This window comes from Miniopterus natalensis, chromosome 4 (genome assembly GCF_054644295.1).
Source record: "Miniopterus natalensis isolate mMinNat1 chromosome 4, mMinNat1.hap1, whole genome shotgun sequence".
In the NCBI taxonomy this organism is placed as follows: domain Eukaryota; kingdom Metazoa; phylum Chordata; class Mammalia; order Chiroptera; family Miniopteridae; genus Miniopterus; species Miniopterus natalensis.
Genome location: NC_142084.1, coordinates 44,661,845 through 44,686,412, shown reverse-complemented (window position 1 = coordinate 44,686,412; position 24,568 = coordinate 44,661,845). Strand labels below are relative to the sequence as shown.

General features: G+C 42.4%; 1 protein-coding gene across 1 annotated transcript in view; it reads right to left on the bottom strand.

Moving 5' to 3' along the window:
- TRIM2 (tripartite motif containing 2) overlaps positions 1 to 24,366 on the bottom strand; it is a 125,757-nt gene extending 101,391 nt beyond the window's left edge. The window contains exon 1 of the mRNA XM_016197779.2: positions 24,083 to 24,366. The gene's annotated coding sequence lies outside the window, so the exon portion shown is untranslated. The remainder of the gene's footprint in view (positions 1 to 24,082) is intronic.
- Positions 24,367 to 24,568: the final 202 nt, after the last annotated feature.

Here is a 24,568-nt window from a genome sequence, read left to right as displayed (position 1 = left end):
CATTTCTGTAGATTCTCTTAAATTTTGAAAATGGACTGTATGTTAATAAACACCAACTTTATAATCATTCAAAGTGTGTATACATTCTGGGAGGACACCCTATATTTTGTTTTAAAAACAATAAAGAAGAGAGAGATTCATAAGTTGTAATCTAGGAAAGACTATATTTCAATTCTGTTCATTTTAACACAGGTAAACCTTTTGGAAAGTGAGAATAGGAAATGAACTGAGAACGAGGGGGAGGATGAGGCTTTGAAAACACAGAAAGAAGGCTGTGCCAGGAATGTCATCAAGAAAGCACAGCTGCGTAAGACTGAAACTCTCTGACCGAGCTGTTCTACACATCCCTGGGGCCTCTTTCTTTCCTGGCCCTCCTATCCGTTGGCGTTGGCCTGTTGCTGCTATTAAAAATAATATGCAAAATAATTACAGAGGGAGATGTATGTTTTTTTAAAAGATAGGGAGATGACATCACTACTTTCTAAATTTCAAACCATTAGATTATGCAATTCAGAAAATTGCTCTAAACCCTTTGAGAATGCCCATCATCCAATTAAAATGTTGCCCTTGATCGGAAATGGCCACCTTTTAGAAACCTACCTTGGCAACCTGAGGCTTCAATTACCCAGCAGCAGAGCCTCATCCAACCCTTCTAAAGAGCTGAAGCAACAATTAACTGACTTGGTTCAACATCCCACAGTGCACTCGCTATCAAACCCCTGATTTCCAATGTACAAAGCACTGTACTGAAGGAAAAATATTAAATTGTCTACTCATATTTTTTTTAAGTAATATACACATCATATTAGATTCTCATGTTAAGAGACCATGTGGTTAATTGAATTGGTTGAGGTCACAACAGAGTCCCTTTGGAAAATATATGGATGAAAGGTCAGATCCCTTAAGTTTTCTCAGATGATTCTAGAAATTACAAACTTCTAAACTTAAATCATCTATTTTTTAAATCCTTTGCTTTCTTTTTTAAGGGAATAAAAGGTATGCATAGGCAATATGGCTTAATAAAGAGAAGCTGAAGATTTAACATCAGTGGCACCGAAGAACTTTGTAGATAGGCAGAAAGAAAGCTACAATCTTTCCTGACTTTGCAAGGCTTTTTTTTTTTTTTTTTAATCTGAATGTCTTTATTTCACTATCACTCTTTTAAACTTTATTTTTATTGTTGACACTATTACAGATGTCCCCATTTCCCCTACCCCTTTGCCCACTTTGACCCATGAAAAGGCTTTTGATTTTGTTCTGCTTAGCTGTTCCTCAATGTACGGAAAATTATGGATAAAAACCATTCACTCTTAGGTCGACCCATAATCTGTTAAAGAGATGGAAAGTTCTAAACACATTCCATTAAACTTTCGTCATCCTCAAATGCATTTATTCTTTGTTGATGAGGCAAGTTATAACTAATTATGTGGATGTCCCATATTTATTATTCTTTACGATTTCTTTGTAATTCTCTAGTTGAGCTGTGAAGAAAACTCTGCTAACCACACATCAACATGAATGTATTTTTATTTTTCCAACCATGCTGGTAGATTTTCATAAGCCTCTTATATAGTCTTTTAGTCTGCCCCCATATGACCAATGGCCAACATTTGTAAAATATGCCTTCAGTTAGGCTGTAGCCATGGAAAAGAGAAGCAAATTGACTTATATGGTGGGCCAAGCAATGGCGTTGGGCTCATTCGCCCATCACCCAGCCCACTGAGTTAAACCATGACAATCTTCAACACCACAAAGGTTTGCAATGAGATGGTGAATACCATGAGCGAGTTTACTGAAAACCCTAGTTCAGAATTAAAAATTCCAGGACCCATAATACTCATTCTAGATCCAAGAGTAATGTAATATTTTTACCAATAATCCAAATGATGCAAGAGAATGTACCATTAGTTTTTTGGGTTTTTAAAAAATTTACTTATTTATTTTTGTTCAAAATATTACAGATGTCCCTTTTTCTCCCCAATGACCCATTCCACCCTGTCCACCCCCCTCTCCAATCCTTCTCCACACCATTGTCCCTCTCCTTGGGTTGTGCATATATGCATAAAAATTCTTTGGTTACTCTGTCCCCCTCCACCCACCTGCCCTCCTCCATCCCTCTGAGATTTGTCAGTCTGATCCATGCTTCCAAGTCATTGAATCATTTCTGTTCACCAGTTTATTAAGTTCTTTAGATTCCATGTATAAGTGATTTCATGTGATGTTTGTCTTTCTCTGCCTGGCTTATTTCACTTAGCATAATTTTCTCCAGGTCCATCCATACTGTACCAAAGGGTACGAGATCCTTATTCTTTACGGCTGCATAGTATTCTATGGTGTAAATGTCCCCGAGCTTTTTTATCCACTCATCTACTGATGGGCACTTGGGCTGTTTCCAGATCTTAGCTATTGTATATTGCACTGCTATGAACATAGGGGTGCGTATATTCTTTCTGATTAGTGTTTCAGGATTCTTAGGACACATTCCTAGAAGTGGGATCACTGGGCCAAAAGGCAGCTCCATTTTTAATTTTTTGAGGAACCTCCATACTGTTTTCCATAGTGGCTGCCCCAGTCTGCATTCCCACCAGCAGTGTACTAGGGTTCCCCTTTCTCCACACCTTTGCCAGCACATGTCGTTTGTTGATTTGTTGATGGAGCCATTCTGACAGGTGTGAAATGACACCTCATTGTGGTTTTAATGTGCGTCTCTCTGATGATTAGCAATGTTGAGCATTTTTTCACATGTCTCTTGGCCATCTGAATGTCCTCTTTGGAGAATTGTCTATTTAGGTCCTTTGCCCATTTTTTAATTGGATTGTTTATCTTCCTCTTGCTGAGTAGTATGAGTTATTTGTACACTGTATCATTAGTTCTGAAGAAGCCACAAGCTGAGCCACCCCTTCAGAAGTGAGATAATAATGGTAATAATACGCATTCAGCATCTGCACTATGCCTAGCACTGTTCTAAGAGAGTTTACTTGTATTAACTCATCTAACCCTCCCAACCAGCCCTAGGCAGTAGGTACTCACATTCTAACAATCTCTCTAAAGATCCAAAGAAAGTTTCAAGGTGCATGATGAGATTAGTGTCACTCAACATTAGTGTCACTGGCCACCCTCTCAGCAAATTTTTCACGTTGGACTTATCTTGCTTTGGGTTATAAATGTAGGCCATCTACTAATTTTTTTCTTGACCTTTAAGTTCCCTGTTTACATTAATACAGATAGCATTCTGCTTTTGCATTTCAATTCCATATGTATAATTTATGGCTATAAACACCTATAAATAAATTCTGATACTCCCATGAAAATATTGCTCCAATATTCTGAAATTAAAATTTATCTTATTTTGACATGGTAATAGATCTTTAATTAGAGTTATCATATCAGATTTTCTCTTTATAAACAGCATGCTTTACAAACGTGCTTTTAATTTTTAATATTGGATTTTTTTTTTTTAACAATACAAAAAACAGCCTTTACTAATTTGTGGTGAAGAGATTTTATTAGAATTAACTGTTTTTTTGGGGAAATGTACCAATAAATGTAGTGTCATCAATCTGTTGGGGCAACTCTGACGATTTGTGTTCTCTGTAGGCCACCGGCTTCCCCAAGTAGGCAAAGCTTGTTTTTTTCTCTTCTAGCTTCCCTTCTAGTCATTTCTTAAGGTCTAGAAGAGCAGACTCTTTGTGATATGAAGAGAGACCTGTGGCAGACAGGGTGTGGCTCTGATTCAGTTGGGGGATGTGGAAGAATGGCACAGGCTTGGGAGAGCTGACTACTCCTTTCAGGGACTTGGCAGCTGGCACAGGACTTGAAAGGCAGCCTCAGTGGCAGCCGCTGGCATCTTGGGGTTCTGTGTAACTCTAGCAGAAGATTCTGCTCAGGGCTGTCCCTCGTGTCCCAATGAGAATTCCTTCCTTAGAGACAAAGTGTGACAATGAAGACAGGTTTTATGAGGGTGAAATGGTTCTAATTTTTCAAGGTTCACCTGAGGTTTAAGCACTATTTCCTAAAAAGTCTCTTTTAAACTTCCCATATTTCTTTTGTTTTTTTTAAAACCATGAAATTCTGAAGGCACTCACATCCCTTCTTTAATCTTCAACTTAGTCAGCTTCACTGAATCAGACTGTCAGAGCCAATGTAACCCAAGAGGTCATTACGTCATAGATAAGTAACCTGTGTCCCAAGGAGCGGAGGTGACCCAGTTCTCACCGCTCAGATCAGACTCTCCCTCAGGCCGTCACGGGGATATTTGGGGCTAGATAATTCTTGTTGGGGGGGCTGTGATTGTGGAACATTTTTCAGTGTCCCTGGCCTCTTCCCCTCTAGATGCCAGAGGCACCCCCTCTCCCTCCTCCACTGTGACAGCCCCAAAATGTCTCCAGACCTTGCCAAATGATTCTCTGGCTGAGAATCACTGGTCTAGCAAATTCCTCAGCCCCTGCCCACAGGCGGGCTAAGGAACAGTCAGTTTTAATAGCAGCAGCTGTCTGTACGAGGGCACCTTCCTTAGTTCACTTCCCACTGGCCCCTAACTGAACCCACTGTTTCCTATCAAACTCCCCCTCAGCGAGCGCCCTCATCACGGTGAGCAGGAATCATGAAGTCTTCCTCCGGCTCTGCACTTCTCACGTAATTTCCTGTATCTATGTCTTGTCTCCTAACTTCTTTCTGAGCTCCGAGACTGGAAGGATAGTCTCCCTGATTGGAATAATTCATCCCAGAATTGTCCCCAGTGCGTACAGTGCTAGGGACAAAGCAGAAACACAATCAATGCTATTGTCTAAACAACTACTCAGAGGCCTAGCTTTTTTCAAACACAAAGGCACAACCGCTTAGGCTACACATGTAAACATCGGAGCAAACAGGAAAGGAATACACCCCAGAAAGTGACTGACAGGTGTCCCCGCCAGCTCGAGATGCACGTGGTTACACTGAGAAGGCAGTAGGCTGTCGTGGGTACCATCAAGCCAGGGATGCAAAGCCTCTAAGACTGATGCTCTTTTTTACTTTATGTAAGTGAGAGAGTGAGGTTGGAACTGAGTCACCGTGGAGTAAAAAGGCCAATGAGGTCAAAACTAAAATATTCATGATATTTCCAAATCTTTATATGAAGCGAATAGCTATATTGATGAGGAAACTGTCATTTAAGGAAATAATCCTGCTGGGTGCTCTTTTGGGAGAAAGTAAGATTAAATTCTGCTCTCAGGGAACTACAGTCAAAACGAAAGCCTCATTCATTCATTCACTCATTTGTTTTATAATCGTTTGATAAATATATAGGAAGAATGTATGTATCAAAAGTGGAGACAAAGGGCGAATCACTGGGAAGATGCTGCTGAGAAGATGCTTGTCTAGGAAATTTGTCCTAGAGAATGGAACAGGACACAGTCTGACTCCAAAGGGAAGGCATGGCATTCCCCACCACGGGGGAAATGACGGGGCGGATGGATGCTCTGGATAGAAATGCATCAGCAGGCACAAGGACGGCAGCTGGACCTGTGCTTCCGATGAGATTTCTCGTATCTGAGAGACCTCGCTCCACTTTCCAGGACAGGAGAAAGCAGTAGTATTGATGGTGACGTTCTAAATATGAAGGGCTGATCTTTGCCAATGGAGTTTCACCACAAGGCCGATCACCAGTGAGTGATACTGAGCCCATCCATCCTGATGCCTGGGATCAAAAGACCACCCAGGTGACAGCTGGAGAATACCAAGCTCTCCTCGAAGTGCCCAGAGGACTTCTTGTCACTGAAGCTACTCCTATCCTCCCTGTTATACACTGAATATTTATATCCCCTCAGATTCCTTTCCCTCACCTGCATTTTATAGTCTTTCTACAGAGGCAGTGCTGCTTAGTGGTTAATGCTAACTGCCTGAGACCTAGGAAAGGCACTAAACCACTACGGGCCTCAATTTCCTTTTCTGTAGAATGGATTTAATAACGGTATCCACCTCAAAGAGATGCTATGAGAATGTTTAAGCCAGTTCTTAGAACAGTACAAGGCTCATTACATAAGAGTTAGCTCTTGTTGTTATTATTATTACAATTATAAATACCCATTCTCCTGAGGTGCTCTTCCTCAGCCCTTATCACTTTTTACACCCCAGAGGGTTCCATGTGACACTGAAGGCCAGCATTAGGCACACTCCTTTGAGAGCAGAGCATCCCCAGCACTCACGACAATGTCTGGCACAAGTGGGCACTTGATTTATATTTACTGAATGAACGAACGACTGAATGAGCAAACAAATGTGTGAATGAAGGAGTGAATTGCCCCGTGGGATGCCTAAAGGAGGGTGCAAGAGTGGTTTGTGTTTTTCCCAAGGAACTATTTTTTTTAAATATTCCTGAACAAGATTGCAAAACCAAAAACTTGCCTTTGCAAGGCCGTGTGCTCTGACAGCTAAGGCCCGGGACCCGGGAGCTCTTGTCTCTGCTCCTGGCCAGGTCCCACTCAGCGGAGAGACGCAGGCTGTCTAGAGCCTCCGTTTTCCTGATAAGAATGACAATGTCCACATCCCGGGCGTATGACAAAAACCAACGAGATGGCAAGTGAAAGGTGCCAGGAGCTTCACTAAAGAAGACCTTCCATTACTGTGGAGCAAACTTATTAAAAATATACCAAGAAAGCGTGCAGTTAATGGGGCTGTGAATTTTCTGAAGACAAAGTATCCCCCTTGTTTAGTTTGCTTCGCAGAGGCGGGAGTACAGTGTTATCAGTCGGCTCTCCGAGGGGGAAGCAAATCTACTTTATTCACTGCAGGTTTCAAGTGAAAACACCTGTCTTCGCCTCCTCACCAGCTTAATAAAACTCGGTTTAGCATCCTGAGAATGTGATGTGGTTTGGAAGAGTACTCCAGGGCTTCGGTGCTTGTCCTGTTCACCGTTACAGATGTGGCAATAAAAGGCTTGAAGTTAAAGGTTGTCCTCCTCCTAAACAGACACCTAATCCCACAGCAGCTGGCCATCTGCGTCCGGCCCGGGGGCAGCGCCGCAGGTCTGGGGGCCCTGCGCTTTCCACCCCAGCTGCTGGCGCCCAGCCTCACTGCCATACTGCCACAAACAAGGTGTTGATTTTCTAAATGTCCCTTAAAAAACAGTCAGGCGTCAGGTCTCAGATAACCACTTTAGAGGGAGTATTCCTTTAAAAAAAAGGAAAGAAAAGAAAGAAAAAAAGTTCAAATTAAAAAGAAGAAATATTGGGCCCTGGCCGGGTAGCTCAGTTGGTTAGGGCATTGTCCCGATCCACCAAGGTTGTGGGTTTGATCCCTGGTCAGGGCACATATGAGAAGTAACCAATGAATGCATGAATAAGTGGAACAATAAATTAACGTTTCTCCTGCTCTCTCTCCCTCAAATCAATAAATTAAAAATTAAATAAAAAGAAATATTGTTTGCATATCTAGCTTATTGCCACTCGTACCCTTTTGGCTTCAAAATTTACGAATTCTCCTACAGTCAAGCTCAACTCAAGGCCCTGAATGCAGCAGCTTCCCGGACGCTTTCCTGGATCAACCGCACTCCCCAATCCCCTTTCCCATCATTCCCAGTCCTGTTTCCAGAATTCCTCCCTGTCCTCCCCCAGTGAGGCCATCAGTCTTGCGGTGTTAGAAATTCTCACCGACTCGGAAGGCGAGAGTAGAACTCTGTACTGTGCCCATCATTTCTAATAATCGCCTGATGGAATCAATCCACTGGGAAAAATTGCACAGGCACTTGACAAAGACGTGAGAACATGGGTCATTTAAGCCTCCTGAATGGAACCAGCCATTAAAGGGTTGTTGAAGTTTTGTTCAGATACCGTCAATCAATACCTTGAGTGCATTTGATAAAGGTGACTTAGGAGATAAGATTTTTTTGACCTTGAGAGTTTAGCTTCATCTTATCTGTTTTTTTTTACCGTAAGACCCAAGCTGCTGTACCTCCTGCATTGAACACAGGGTGGGCACATTTGTGCACTGAAGTGACAGTTACGATGCAACCCAGAATTCCATCAATACCGAAGGCATTCCTGAGGGCATCGGGAGGGAAGATCTGAAAATTGGGAATCATCAACTCCCTCCAGGAAGTGCTTCCAGAGTCAGTTAGAAATCATTGTAATGGACAAATACCTGGCTTTCTCAAGGAAAAAAAAGTCAATGTCATTTAAAAAGGGGGAAGGTGAGGCTATAAGAGAAAAAATATGTAAGAGAAAAACCAAATGCAATGTGCACATAGTTTCCATTCTGATTCCACAAATTAACTATAAAAAATGCTTTTGAGACAATCAATTTGAGTATGAACTAGGTGTTACCTGATATAAAAAAATTATTGTTAATGTTGTTAGGTATGATAATTGCAAGGTGGTTATGTTGTGTTTTTTAAGTCTGTATATGTTAGTTATCCAGTTTAGAGGGAAATTACATATCTGGGATTTGCTTTCAAATATAACAAGAAAAAACAAAACATAGCAAAACAGTTGGGAAGGAAGGTACAAGGTTGGCAAAAATGCTGATAATAGACGATCCTGGGCGGGTTCATGGAGGTTCATTATGCTATTCTTTTCTACTTTGTGTAACCTTGAAATCTTCCAGAAGAACAATATTTTTAAAGTTACTAAAACCACAATCTCTAGAATGCACCATTGTTTTTCCATTAGTTAATTTGATGCATATTTATTGAGACTCCACTCTGTTGACAGCTTGGTGGCAGGAACTGTGAGGGGTCCAGAGCTACATAAGACATGATCAAATATCACATATGTCTAGGATAAATACCTTTAGTGGTTTATATTTGACCGCTTGGGCATGGAAAACCCTGACCCTTTCCAGATCCTGGATATGCTGATCTGTATGCCAGTGACCTCGGTTCCAAAGCTGGTTACACCCTTTCCTAACCAGGCGACCTTGGGGGAACCACTTACCTTGTCTAAACCTCTAGTTTCTCATTTATTAAAAACAGCTAATGGTAGGACTCCCTTTGTGGGCTGGTTGTATTAAGATAATAATAGGGCCAGCCTAGTACCTTCCTAGGCTATTGATAAGTCAGTAATAATAGTTGACATTGTTTTCTCGTGAGGAGCAGCCCAGCAGTAGCCCTTTGTGCTACTAGGAAGAGGTGGTCCTTTGTCAGGGCTGGTGTGGCTTGGAACAAGGGTGAAGGGGTGAAGGGCTCAGTGAGCAGAGGGACAGCTTTTTTTAACAAAAAAGCATCTGTGCGGTTTATGTTTTGCAACTAACTCCCCCCAACATTATCCCCCTCTTGCTCACTCTGCTCCTCCACCAGGCTGGGGGGTGAGTTAATCCTGGTGCTCAAGAAATGCCAGGCAATCCTACTGATGGATTTTAAAATTGTACAGATGCTCCTTGACTTATCTCTGTCCCCATAAACCCATCATAAGTTGAAACTATCATAAGTCAAAAATACATTTCCTACACTTAACCTACCAAACATCATAGCTTAGCCTAGTTTGCCTTAAATGTGCTCAGAACACAATATCCAATAAACCCTGGCAACACAGTGCACAGGAGAGTATCCGTTGTTTACCCTGGTGATCATGTGGCTGACTGGGAGCTGGGGCTCTTGGGAGAGTATCGTACTGCATATCATTAGCTGGGAAAAGATCGAAATTCAAAATTTAAAGTATGGTTTCTACTGAATGCATATCGCTTTCGCACTGTCAGAAAGCCAAAATATTGTTAAGTCGAATCATCGTAAATTGGGGACTGTCTGTATTCTCGTTTCTCCTAAATGGTGATAATAAGGATGGTGACTAAGGTATTAGCGTAGATTAATTTGAATGCTTCACTTGAAATGAAAGTAACTTTATCACCAAACTTGACTACACCTTGTCTTGTTTTGTCACCTCCCTCCCCTCCTCCCCCTCTCTCCCTCTTCCCCCCTCCTCTCCCTCCTCTCCCTCCCCTCCTCCTCTCTCCTTCCTTTATTAAAAAGCTAGCACTGTTGGCCCCAACAATCAGGCCATTCACTTCAGCGCGCATCTTGCTGTGCAGCGGACTGAAATGTGCCATCCTTGTCCCAGCTGCAGGGCCCCCGACGGCTCCGTGCACAGTCCCCCGCACAGTGCACGTCTGTTTCGTAGGGGAGGTGAAGCTAGAGTGTGCCTGACCGTGCGGGTGCCGCTGTGGAGAGACACAAAGTACTGAGCTCAAGGGGAAATGTACGTGGCTCCGTATTTAGGCATGGGTGGATGCCACGCATAAACATGCGGAAATCAGAAATTCAAATCCATTCCAATCACAGGCTATCTGGAAGTCTGGAGAAACAGTTCACAGAGTTCTTGCTTTTTGTCAAAGTTATGGCGAAGGATCACAAGGAGCCTTCACCAAATACTAGAATCCTTACAAATGCCATGGTTTAGGAACATCTTTTTGAGTAAAATGTCCTATAACTACATATACACTCATATATACTCTTTACACACACACATATATAAATTTGTATACATTTATAAAACTTGAATTACACCAGAAAAATGACAGAGGGAAAAATGCTACCTTGAATAATATAAAATTAAAACAAAATTCACATACCGCAGTAGAGTGTAATAGGCAGGGCATATTACACAGTTTTTCTTTGGATAATCTGATAATCAAGACTCTTGTCTCCCAGGTAGCAAGTATAAGGTTAACTGGATAAAGCAAACAAGAGACCTTAAATCTGTGCATTAAAGCAGGGTGTGGGAGTTCCTGTTTTCTGAGGCATGCCAGTCACCTGATACATTTCCTGTAGAATCTGCCTGATATGTTGACCCCAACTGTGTCATAAATCCCAGCCTCTCTGCTCTTCAGTATAGCTTAGTGTCTTGAAGAGAACAAGTCCCTGCACTACTACAGAATTTGTATCAAATGAAAATCTCTAAAAGAATTTTAAATAAATGCTAGATTAGAGCTGAAAAACATCAGCACTTTGAGAATGTATTTTAAAGACTTTTAAACAACGCAATTAAATCAACCACTGTTTACTACACTTTCTAATTTAAGAACACTTTATATTTTTAAGCCGATTCACCTGGTTTCATTTGAGAAAATGGAAAGTTAACATTTTGAGGTATTTCAAAGAAAATCTTTATAGTTTTAATCTCAATCTATCACAATTATCCAGTATGTGTATTATTAAGGTCATTTTCTTCTAACTCCATGCTTTTCACTGCCTGCCTTCAGTCACTTTAGAGTTATACGCATTTTTTTTTCTAGTTTCAAAAGCAATGGACGCTCTTTGCAGAATCTCAATTATCATCTATTACCTACCACGCAGAAACGGTTGCTTAACAACTTAGCATTATGCCAGATGGTTTTCTAAACAAACATATGATTAACAGTACCTATTAAAACAAAATAATGCATGGCAATTTGTAATTTATTTTACCTTCCTACCAATAACATATCCTGGATAACTCTCCTTATGGAAATATTTAGTTCTATAAGCCCATGTTTGGGTGTGTGATTGCAGAGCATGCTGTTTTATGGGTGTAGCTTGCTCTATTTAACCAATCCCCTAATGCAGGTAAAGTAATATTATAAACAAATGCAAAAATTAAAAAAGCCATCCTTGTGCATGTACCTTTGCAAATGTTTCCTATTTAAAATGTTCTCTTTACTTAGGTGTGTAGCCCATTATATTTTCTCTGCTTTTTGAAAATCACAAGAGATAAATCAAGAATTTGAGTAAATAAGAAGGAAATTGCCAAATGAGCCTTGGGAAGCATGTTTTTATATTTTGTATTATTCAAAAACTTGCATATTTTGTCATTTTCTCTGCTTCTGGGCTAGAAAATCTGCAAAGAGAAATTCTGGGTGGAGGGATTTAGGACCCCTTTCTACAACCCCTGCAAACCTAGGCCCATGTGGGGACACAACCGCAGGCCTGTCTCCTCTCTCCTGCACCTCTCCTCTCCTGCACTTTCCTCGGGGCAGCTGCTCCTCCCCTTCCTTTCTTACTATGAAAGACGTAGGGTTCTCTGTACCCCACAACCTTTTACTTATCCCCGAGGCAAAGGGAATTCAAGAGCTGAGAAGTACCCACACCAGTTCTAAGTATGGCAAAGATTCCAAGGGCAAAGGCAAACGTAAAAATGGAGTAAGACTTCAAAATAAACATTGTTTCTTTGCCATTCTGTTGCATAGCTTTCGACCCTTTTGTAACAAAAATTTTATTCAGGACTTCTTTCCACATTGCAATTTGCCATTGCATCATCCTTACATCATGGTATATCTTTTCAATGGCCTATTTGTTTAGAGATTTCCCCCGTTTTCTTATTGCTAAATTCTGTGAACAATGAATTACTCAGTGGGAAACACCACTCCATCTTTGTAGAAAGATCACAGGTGCGATTGTATTCCTTTGTGCTTTCATTATTTTGGTTGTGTGTTATAAAAGAAAGCATTTTAAAAGTACAAAATAGCCCAGGTTAAAGAGAAATAAAATCCAAATGTGCTCTTTTCCTCACTGGGCATTGACTGCTCACCTTTAGCACAGAATCACCAACTGCAGGGCTTAGGGAACTTGACCAAGGTCAGAAAGCTTAGTACCTAGTGGAGCCAAGATTTGAACCCAAGCATTCTGGCTGCAGAGTCCAAATTCTCGGTATTACTGTATAGCTGGTTCCACTACACACACCCAACTCTGTGGTTAGGTAAAAAGTTTAAAAAAAAATTAATAGCCTCCACTGAAGAGGAGATATTTAATCTGAGGTCACCAGACAGACTCCAGCGAGGTAGAGCACACCACACTGAAAGATGGAGGTTAAGGTGAAGTCTGTATATTTTACTGTAGACTGAATGTCAGCATTCTAGATTCTGTTTCCTTTCATGCTCCCAGCAGGGTAGACATCAATGTATCTACCCAAAGCAGAAGTATTCTTAGGAAACTTCTTAGTCTCAGAAGAAGCTAAATGTCCCCACTAAAGGGAAATCCCTCCAATGCTGCCTTTTGAGGTCACTCAGAGAAACACCTGGCTCACTGCCAGATCATTCTTCAAGGAGAGCCACCAACTGCCAAATCCAAATCCACCGATCACACAAGGACTGCAATCAAACATTTTAGAGACTCACTTTCAAGTATGTGTGGACTGTCAAGGTCACCAGACATTTGAAAACAGAAAGTCTGAAACAAACAAATAAGGAACTCAGAGGCCACAGAAACAATAGAAGAAAGGTTTTTAAAAATCCACTAAATTTACTATCTTCAGAGCAAAAAAAAAAGATATTGCATCCATGAAATAACAGGATATTTGAAAAATAAAAGAATAGGAATGACACCTTAGAAATTAAAAAAGTTAAAACAAAAGATCTCAATAGCATAAAAGAATAAAAGATAATAAAATTAGAGGATCAGTTCAAGTGGTATAATGTTTAACTAACCAGAATTCCAGAGAAAAAAATAGAGGAAAACAAAAGGGAAGAAATTAACAAAATAAAAATAGTGGGCATCTCTCCAGAAACCAGAGACGTAAGTTTCCATGTTAAAAAGGGGCAAATGATCAAAATAATTCCAGGGGGAGGAGGGAGAACACGCAAATCAGAATAGTTCACATTGAAGGAAATGGAGAAAGAGAATGGCAAAGAACTTCCCAGTAGCAATCAGTAGAGACTAGAAGGTAGTGGAACAGCCTTTGACATTCTGAGAAAAAATGACTTTCACTTGGGGATTCTATACCCAGCCAAACTATGAAGTGCGTAGGTAAACAAAGACACTTCATATATGCAAAGACTCAAAAATTACCTTGTATGTACCCTTTCTTAAGAAACTAATGGAGATGAATTTCAGAAAAACAGAATTAAATCGGGGGGGGGGGGGGAGACATTGAGGTCCAAGAAAAGAGCATCCAAAACAGGAGAACGAGAGTGACAAAAACAAGTCCCAAAACAACAGCACAGTGAAAGTGGAGGGAAAAGCCAAACTGGGGTGGAACCAAGGCTGGAGAGAGGAAGCTCTCAAAGGGGAGCGGAGGGGAGACGTGGAACGCATAAAATGTTTGAAATTTTTTGAACGAAAAAAAATTAATTATTGTGACATATCTGCTGGAGCATTTGAAAAAAATATTAACATTAGGCTTCTAGAAAATCTAATGAAAAAAATGAAGTGATTGCTCACTCTAGGTAAAACGAAATGCAGTCTATAAAAGGAAACATAATTATAGCAAAATACTTGGCTCAGCAGTGACAATATTGATATGGTTCTAATAACCTAAATTTAGATTTAATCAAGACTTGTATGATAAATTGCAGGAAAGGAAAGAGAGAAAATAGAGTGTAGAAGAGGGAGCTAAAATCTCATCTGTTGTGACTGAGATTCAATAGATAACACATAAATGGGTTAATACATAGTAGTGTAGCTATATGCAAGGACATTTCAGGAAGGATATATGCAAAGCTGGTGAGATTGTTGCCTCCAGAGTGGGAATTAGAGGGCCTGGAGGCTAAGGCAGGAAGGAGACTTTTCATTTTGTTTAACCTTTATTTTTTTCTTTTGAATTTTGAACTATATAAATACATTACCTATTTGAATAAAAAAAGAAATAGCCAAAATAGGAAAACTTTTACAAACAGGAAATGATAACAGAAGAATGGCTGAGAATGTTGAAAGAGGTTGTCTCCAGGGAGGACTGCAGGATGAGGTGACAGAGAGATGAGACTGCTGTATTTACGTATGAGCTTATAAAAATATCATTTCGTTTTTAAAATTAAGTGTATGTGTTGATTATATAAATAAGAAGTTAAAACAACACTAGGAAAACACTTTTCAGGGAGATGCTATCTCAACTGTACAGGTAAATTGGGTTTGTGAAAGAAATCTGTGTGGATGTCAACCCCGAGTGAGCAAAATGTTAATATCCTTAATAACACTTTTGTTCAAACACTTTTTCTCTAAAAACGTACAGTATAAAGTGGATTTGTATGCGAATAACAAAAATTAATACAACTTAAATCACAAAGCAGGGACATATTTCCTAGGTGCCTTCACTTCACAGCATGTTTTACGGTATAAATCTATAAAACTGATCCCAGAGTCCGTGACATAAGTTATAATTTTGGAGCATCAATAATCTAAAAGTTTCAGAAATTTATTGAAACCACCTAATTGCATTAAGTCAACTAAACAAAGTAGTCCTAAATATGGCTACATGCATTTGGGTAGCATAAAGGTTATTTTCTCCATAAGTTCTTGGAAAAACCAAGTTTTTGCATGTTTTAAGATTCTAACTCTAAAAAAAAAATTACCTCTAAGAAAGACACCCTTTATCCCTCCAACTCTGGAGAGCATGGTACATGTCTCAACTCCTTTTTTCAATTCACTTGGTCCAGTGGTAACTGATCACTTGGGCACAAGTGGCCAAAGGAAGATTCATCTAGAGTAGCATCCTGGTTTCAAACTCTGGGTCTGCTGGAGCTGCCTCACTGGGAAGAGTTCTAATTAGCGGTGTCATTTTAACTGAAGCCTATAATAATTGACATCAAAACCTGCTCTCTCACTTGCTCTGCCTCAGTTCAGAAACTACCATTTCACATTTATTCATTTACTCATTGTGATGGTTAACTTGATGCGTCCCCTTGATTGGGCCACAGGGGGCCCAGATATTTAATCAAACATTATTCTCCTAAAAGGAAATTAGGGAGGCTGGGGGACCAGGGTACTCTCATGTTTCTGCAAGAATGTTTTTGGATGACAATAATATTTTAATTGGTAGAATAAAGCAGATTGCCCTCCATAATGTGGGTGAGCTACATCCAATCAGTTGAAGGACTGACTAGAACATAAAGATGCACCCTCTCCCTAGTAAGAGAAAATTCACCAGCAGACTGCCTTTGGACTTCATCTGCAACATCAGTCCTTCCTGCTGGACATCTTTTGAACTACAGCATTGGCTCTCCCCAGGGTCTCCAACCTGCTGTTCCACGCAGTAGACTGAACTTGCCAACCTCCATAATTGCGTGAGCCACATATATGTAATAAACAAACAAATATCTCATTGGTCCTGTTTCTCTGGAGAATTTTGACAAATACACTCATTCAAACAAATATTTATTTAACACAGACTATATGCCAAACAATAAACTAAGTGCCAGCATAAAGAGTTAACATTACAGTCCATACCCTTGAAGATCTAGGAATTTGGCAATTATGCAGACAACAAATAGTTTCTCCTGAGAGTGAGTTGGCCCCACACAGAGAGAATGTGCATATGCATTTATTTAGGAGTTTGGGGCTTCACTGGGCTTATTCACGATTGAAGCCTGATCAAGTTTGCTTCAGCACTTGGTTTTTCCAGTCTTGCTTCATCTGTTTTTTTCCAGGGGGTGGAAGGTTCCAGGGAAATACTACAAATTTCCACTCCCTAATAATGTCATCTGCAGAGGACACAGTGCCTTTATTAGCTTGTGGTCCATGGAGTAACCCTACTTACCCTTTTGTGTGGGTCTTACACATAATTTACCACTTTGGAATACTGCCCAATATCCAGTCATCTAGGAAATTTGTTGGACCTGCCTTGCAGTGGTTGGCTTGTGAGAACTAGATGATACAAAGAAAACTTACAAGCGTGCTGGCCTTGTGTATGAGATTCTTTGAGCATAAACCATTCAGTAATTAGGGAACTCTAATGAAACTCAAACTGGGAAACAGAATATTCCAAGGAATTCTGCTGTGCATCATATTATGTGTAGAATATACTGGAAAGAACAATGGCTTTGAAGTCAGACAGATGTGAGTCAAACTCCTATGCTGGCTTCTCAGGAGCTGGTGACCTTGGAGAATTTATTCAACCTCTCTGAGCTTTGGTTTTCTTACCTCTAAAAATGAAGACAACAATATCTTGTCACAGGTGCCTGTTAGGACTGAATGGGAGCACGCAGGTACAGTGACAAAGACAGTGCCTGCCACATAGCACACATGCACAATCAACGGAGGTGTTTTTTTGACATGGAGCGTTGGTGTATCTTTGATCCATCTCTGTGCTTGTAAAAGCAGTAGGGGTTGGTTATAAACACTTAGCTTGCAAAGTGTTCCTGTATAAAGGAAGGATTACAGTCTTCATTTCAAAATTCTGTATTGAGCTTTTAGAACAAAGGACCTAGTTTAGTTCAAAGTACAACAAAATCTTCGTTACACAGAATACTAGAGAATGGGCCATAAATGGATGGCCAAAGAACCTGGCCAGTAAAGAGTTCATCATGTCGGCAAGAGGATCCAGCCTGGCCCACCTCTCCCTTCTTGGAAATGTAAAGGTGAATGAAAGAACAGACAATGGGAGGTCTTACTGTTTGTGAAGCAGAGAACTAGCCTCCAAACCTCCCCATCCACTCTTAAAAAAAGTAAAGCCTGGAAAACAATCATCTTCTGAAAATCCTAATACAAGACTGATTTGTTTTTCTGTGGGGAAGCTAATGAGCTCAGGGAGTTTTGCTGGATTATCTCAGAAATGCTTATTCCTGGAACCTTGGGGAGGGGGGAGTGTCAGATAACAGCTGACTCAGCTCAGTGATTATGTTTAACAAAGAAATTAAGGGAAGGAGGGAAGAGAAGAGGGGGCAGAAAATGTTTACTCAGAAGAGTCATAAAAAAGACTTAAAAACCACAGCGTGAAGATTGCAACTGACTCATATTCTAAAAATTGCACTAAACTGTTCTGGAAAGTTGTAACATAGAGATATAACAATGGAAACATGTTACTCATTGCCAAACCAAAAGCATAGTAAAGTTGTAACTTTCACTTAAAATAGCAAAAAATAAAGGGCTGTTGGGATATGTCCAAGAAGAAGAATATACTAGTGGAAATTAGGTGATCCCATACTACATTTAATAAAAAATTTTGAGTATTGAATCTTCCCAAAGTTCACATGTCACAGAAGTAACTGGCAGTGGCAGCTTATTACATCATTGTACTCGCAGCTACTATTAGTTGCCCAGAAAGGCTGGACCACAGTCTACTGACGAACCATCTCGGGAGCCAGTCCTCTAATAAATTTCGAGGAGTGTATTTAAATTCTGATTAACTTATTCAAGTGTTAGTTTGAATTACAGACCAAAATAAAAGAAGAAAAAAATATCCAAGCAGAGCTTCAAGTGGTCACACAGGAATTTGTACAAGCTCAGCGAGCTTTTTGCATTCGTGGTACAAGAAAGCTTTCACTTCCTAAAGATTCCACGGTGGCTCCGTGTTGTCCTCAATGTCCTCATTCCGACACTGAAGTTGGGTAGAGTCTCATCTACGGTATTTGTCTTGCTAACGATATTCATCCCAGGTTAATCATCTGCGTGCCATGAACCATGCTGGGCCCTCGACATCAATTCTCTGTATTCCTTAAAATACTGCGATGGTTGTCCCCACTTACAGAGGAGGAAACAGAGACTGCATGTTAAACAAACTGCTCCCACGCCTTTGGGATGCAGATCCCCAATCATCTGACTCCAGAAAGAAGGCCTGCCTTCTCTCTCATTAACCATCAAAGTGGGGTTGCCAAATCCATGCCTTTTGAGCCACTACTTAAGCTGTTTGCCTTTAGCTGAAAAATGCCTCCACCTCCTCTGCTTCCCTGCCCAGTTCTAGACCATTCCTCAAAGCCCTGGGGCCACCATGGAGGGTCCTGATAATACCACCAACACCCGGGTCCCCTTCCAGCCTTGACACAGAACAGGTCACGTGTCACTTGTTTCAGCACTGTATCGGTCAGTTCAGCACTTCACCTAACACTTTGATGATGAGAACAATCTACTTTAAAATAAAATAAAATTTTCAATGGAATTGCCGTTTTTGCGCTTTACTGATATTCTTACTAATCTCGTATAACAAGAATCTTTGATCATGCAGGACAGAGATGAGTTGAATAGTCATGAATATACAGCTGCATTTTAGCCAACAGTATCAGATTTCCTCTTAATTTTTCTACCAGCACTATGAAGAAGTTCAAAAGAATGGATTGGAGCTTTACCTTCTCTCTCTGGCCTGGATACACTTAAGTAGAAGTTCTCTTAAGGGTAAATTTGCCAAAAAGAGCCAACAGGAAGATTCTAGAATGGTGAGGCAACCGGATAAATTCCCTTAAGGAAAAATACAAGTTGCTTGTGTAAAGCCTGGTAGATAGCCCATGGGCCAGGGTTCTCCATGGGCAACCTGTCATTATGAAGCCAGAAATGGGCAGAACTTGATGTTCCAGGCGCTGGGGCAAGGCAATTGATATACTTAACAATCAGCCTGGGCTACAGCAGGAAGAGAGACAGACGCCAGGTAAGGCTGAGTCCAAAGGCCACTTTGCAGGTTGGTCCCATGACTGCCTGAAGGATGGAGTGGGAGGAATTTTGCATAAAGCCATTCCAGGGCCCCAGGCTGCAGAGTGGTCTGAAGTGAGTCGGACCCTCAGAAAGGCCTTGAAGCTCCCATCTTACATCCTGGTCCTCTGAAGCTGGCCCAGCTGGTGGCACAGTCTGATGGGGAAGTATATGTTCATCTAGGATTCCAGTAAATGAATCTACCACTGTTTTTGTGCAGTCATTAGAAGAGAGAAGATGATGCCAGGGTGAACCCTCTCTGCCCCAGCCTAGGGCCTCGGCAGCTCAATATTCTGGCTGGTGTGGCTGCTACGTCTCCAAGAAACACATTTCCAGGTTTGGGCAACCAGAACCCAACCAAATACCTGCATGCTATTTCCTTCCCTTTTCTCTGGGCTGTTTCCACATTCTAACTTCAAAACTCTCCTTCCTGTCTCATTGATAGTAAAATGTTTGGGTCACAGGTGCTGCTTTTTCAACTCTGGAGAACTGAGGGGCCAGTCAAAGGATTGAAGACAGTGTGGCCATGGCTTTGGGAGGTTTGACATCACCACAGAGGAGAGCCTGGCATGGTTCAGTCACTCTAGTTTTGTCTGCTTACCCTGAGCCCATAGGAAGTGAAAATGGGCAGCTGCTGTGGAATGCTGACTCCATTTAAGCACGGTGCCACCGTGCCTAACACAGTGCTTTGAACAAAGCTGGCTTCTGCTCATCACGCTGGGGTAAGCGCTCATCTCCTCTGTGTGAGTCCCTGCCACCTTGCATGCATGGGTCTCCGTGCCAGCCTGGAAGGCTCTCCATGCCTCACCGCTGGAAAGGAGGGAGGTAACACCCTGGTCTTAGCACTACAGTGGGAGTAGCAGCCAGATAGAGGTAGGTGCTTTGCCTTCCTGTTATTTGGCCTGTCCCCAACATCCAAACAGAAAAACAGCAGCCCAAACCCAGAGGAGAGGCAGGGAGTACCCAGCCATCACATTTTTAGGTCTCCTGAATTTTCTACCCCTGGCAAAGAAGTCCTTAACTGTGGAAAGTAGTGTTGAATGCCTCTTCTTTGCTCTTGGAGACATACTATCCTTCATTTCTTGTGTAGCTTAGGGAAGACTAGAGGGAGATTTAAGAGATGTGGGAACTAGGAACTTTTGAAATCATGCTTCAACATTAGTGCTGCTTGCCTGCATGAACAACCTATGGCCCCCCATTCCTCAACCCAAGAGACACCAGAAGGCAGCTTCAGGACAGTTCCCATAGAAGGCTCAAGTCTCCCAAGCCCCATTCACCCCATCTCCACCACACCAGCAGAGACAGCTTTGCATGGTCCATCTGGAGAACAGGGCAGGTGTGGTCACCTCCTATCTCAGGGGCCCATGGTCACCATCCCAATCTCCAGGGGCCACCCTCCTTAACTTGCAGTCAGGGGAAGGTTAGGGAACTAGAGAATTTTTCTCATTCAAATAATCCAGAGAACTCTACCAAGAAGTACACACTCAGCTAGAAAAACATGGATCTTCAGAAAGGAGGCAAAGAAATATTTCTTTAAGTTAAACAGAAAGCATTAAAACAACAACAGCAAAAACCAGAACTCAAGCTAGAAGAGGCACTGGGAGAACAGCTAGTTCAGCCCTGCTCCTCCCCCACAGAGAAGGAAAAGTCCAGTGTTGAGGTTGGCCTGTGGACCAGCTTCCGCAGGTGTGTTTTGTTTGGCAAGTACAATATACTTAAAAAAAAAAGTTTTCATTGAGAGGGAGGGAAAGGCAGAGAGAGAGAGAGAAACATTGATCAGTTGCCTCCCATATGCACACCAACCGGGGATCGAACCCACAACCTAGGTATGTGCCCTGATCAGGAATCAATCTGGTGATCAGTATATGGGACATGGGACAATGCTCCAACCAACTGAGACACACCAGCCAGGGCCACATTATACTTTAAAATGTTTTATTCCTAATTAGTTGCCAACCTTGATAAAGCACAAGATCTGGCAAAGCTGGCTGACACCCAGGTGTGGATCACAGCTGCTCTCCACAGGTGACTCCCCATCGGCCGCTGGCCCTCCTGGGGCTTACATGCTCCCTGCTGGCCTCTGCAGCCACGGACTTTGCCTTTTAGGCAAGACCAGTGTTTCTCTACCTAGTGTTTCACCTAGGGAGCTCTGACAAAATATCCACACCTGCACTCAGACCAGGTAAGTCAGAATCTGGGCCAGCGGAGAGACTCAGGCCTTAGAAGAGTTTAAAATCCCTTAAGGGATTCTAACATTAGGCTTAAGAATGGCTCAGGCAAAGTCTGTGGCACATACCCCGGCTGGTGTAGCTTAATGGCTGAGCATTGACCTATGAACCAGGAGGTCATGGTTTGATTCCCGGCCAGGACACATGCCCGGGTCTCAGGCTCCATCCCCAGTAGCAGCCGATCAATGACTCTCTCATCATTGATGTTTCTCTCTCTCCCTCTCCCTTCCTCTCTCTGAAATCAATAAAAAGATCTTAATAAATAAATAAATAAATAAATAAATAAATAAATAAATAAAGTCTTTTAAAAAAAAGATGGAAACAGAATGGTTAAGGCTAGACCATGAAGGGAGTGCAGGTAATAAATTATACTTTTAAAGCTCCTCAGTGGCTCATGTCACTCTTTCACCATCTTTGAAGTTCTTTATTACATCCTATCAAAATCCAGTTTTCTCCTATTACATTCTTCTCAGCATGTCACACAGCCTCAGGGTGGTGTTTCTTTTTTAATTTTTTTTTTTTTTTGCTTCTTTCCATTTCATTATTTTGGGCTGTCCATTCTGAACCCCTACTCCAGTTTCTCCACTTTCCTTTTAAAGTCCAATGGACAAAATTAGAAACAATTCTCTACCCATTAGTTATTAGAGCAGAATTCAGTAGAGGTATATATTTCTGTTTCTATCATGTTATACTTAATTTCTCAGAATCACATTAATTTATTTTCATAGTGCTTTCCTTTTCTTCTCTTCTTTCTTTCTTTAATCTAATCATTACCTGGTTTTAGTTAACAAGGAATTCATTTGCAAAAACCTAAGAAACCACACTACAGGATGAAAAACCAAGATTTGGGGCAAAATTAAAGCACAGATGTCAAGGCTCATTTTCTATTTAGAGGGACATCAACCTTTCTTCAGGGCCTTAAATGATATGTAAAATCAATGGGGTCATATACATATTCATAATAGTTTTAGTTCTTTAACTTACAAATTAATTTACAAACAATAGGTTAGCCTGTTTTAGGCAATTTCTTTTTTTTTTTTTTTTTTAATATATCTTTATTGATTTCAGAGAGAGGAAAGGAGAGGGAGGGAGAGGGAGAGATAGAAACATCAATGATGAGAGAGCCATTGATCGAGCCCGCAACCCGGGCATGTGGCCTGACTGGGAATCAAACCCCGATCACCTGAATCCTAGATCAACGCTCAACCACTGAGCCACGCCTGAGTGGGCTGTTTTAGGCAATTTCTAAACTAATTTGATAACTTTTTTTTGAGGGTTGTTATTTAAAATGTTCCCATTTTGCAGGTTTTTCCCCTCTTTCCTACTTGGCACTCATCAAGCCAATCCTCAGCTGTCGGGTTATAACAAATGCTGCTTAGTGGGAGATGGACTTGGAAGATGAAATTGGAAGACAAGCACACATTTTAGCCCATCTCTGTAAGATATCGCTTCGCTATACCCATTTTACAGATTACAAAACTGAGGACTGGAAAGTTTAAACAGCTCGCCCACAGTTGAGGGCCCACACACCCAACATCACCTAAGTCCAGGCTCTGGCCGGCCCCTTAGAAGGTGAAGCCTTCCGTGGCCTTCAGCTGCAGATGGTCAAGCAACTGACCATCAGAGAAGGTAGGAGTCCGGCTTCAGATCTGGGAAGAGCAGACACTGTGTCTCTGTATCACACATTCGGGCCTGAACCAGATGGACATGGAAATGCACATGAAACACTAAACATGACATTCTAGAGCCAACGGAGGCTGTTAAGGGGCTCCTTGGAATCCCTAGGGAAAAGCCAAGGGTTGTTTTTTTTTTTTCAAATACACAAACCACGGAGAGACCCTTGCAAAATGAAAATCTTATCCAGAAATAAAATATAAAAACAAAAATTGAACTTCAAGATCTCCTCTCGCAATCGACAGAAAAAAACCACACCCCTTCACACTCATGCTTTGGGGAGAAAGGAGAGAATTGAGGTCTTTTCTATGCCGGGTCTCCATAAAAATGTCTGCCCTGTTAGAACACGGTATGTGAGGAGGGGAAAGGAAGGAGTGAGCTCGAGGCTCTGAAATCCCAAGGGCTCCGCGATCCCAAAGGCACACAGAGGGGCGTCGCCCTCCCGCAGCCACGCCCAGGTCCCCCGCAGGACTGACCGCGGCGCACAGAGGTCCCCCCACCCACGCACCCATCCACCCCCCGGCGGGAAAACACAGACCTAATCTCATTGTTTCAACCCAACCATAAAACGCAGCTTCTCCACTTTCTAAAAAAGGACCCGAGGGACTGGGGCTGGGCAGGGCCACACGGGCTGCCTGGGCCCGAGCTTCTTTGTGCATCCGTCCCCAAAGCATGCCAAGCCGTGCGCTAGAGACCAGACGCTCACCCCCCTCCTGCAGTACCCAGGGGCGTCGCCTCCTCGCCGCGCCAGCCGGTGCCACCTCCAGACTAGGCGACGCGCGTGGCCAGGCCCCCCGCAGCCCGGTCCCCCGCGTGCGGGCCTCTCCTCCAGCCGCCTTTGCGTCCGGGCCCCGGCGTCCCGGGGCTCGGGCTCCTGTGCCAGCAGCGCGGAGCCACAGATACTCACGTTTTCAATTGTTTCCTCGAGGTGCGCGCACTGTCCCCGCCACAGGTAATCGGCGAGAAGGAAAAGAGCTCCGAGGGCCGCCTTTCAGGCAGCGAGAAGTGACAGGCCGGCGGCCGCTGCAAGCCCCTCACTTTCTGCAAGCTCGCTCAGCGCGCGCCTCGGGGCGCCAACGCGGCCGCCAGGTTTGATAACCATGTCAGACCGCCCCTCCTCCCCGTCCGGAGGCGCAAAGGTGGCGGGCTGGGGCTAAGGACCCCGCGTTCAACCGCAGTCACCCCGCCTCGGCCCCAGCGCTGCCGCAGCTGCAGCGACTGTGCGGGGACCGACCAGGCGAGGCTCCGGTGCCAGCCTGGACCTAGGAATTCGCCAGAAGCCTCAGATGCTCCCTGTTCGCAAGGAGCATAAACCTGATACTCTTACCAACGGTTATTTGTGAAGCAGAACAAGAGGCGGGCGCGCTTCCAGTTACCCCTCGCTGACCTGCGT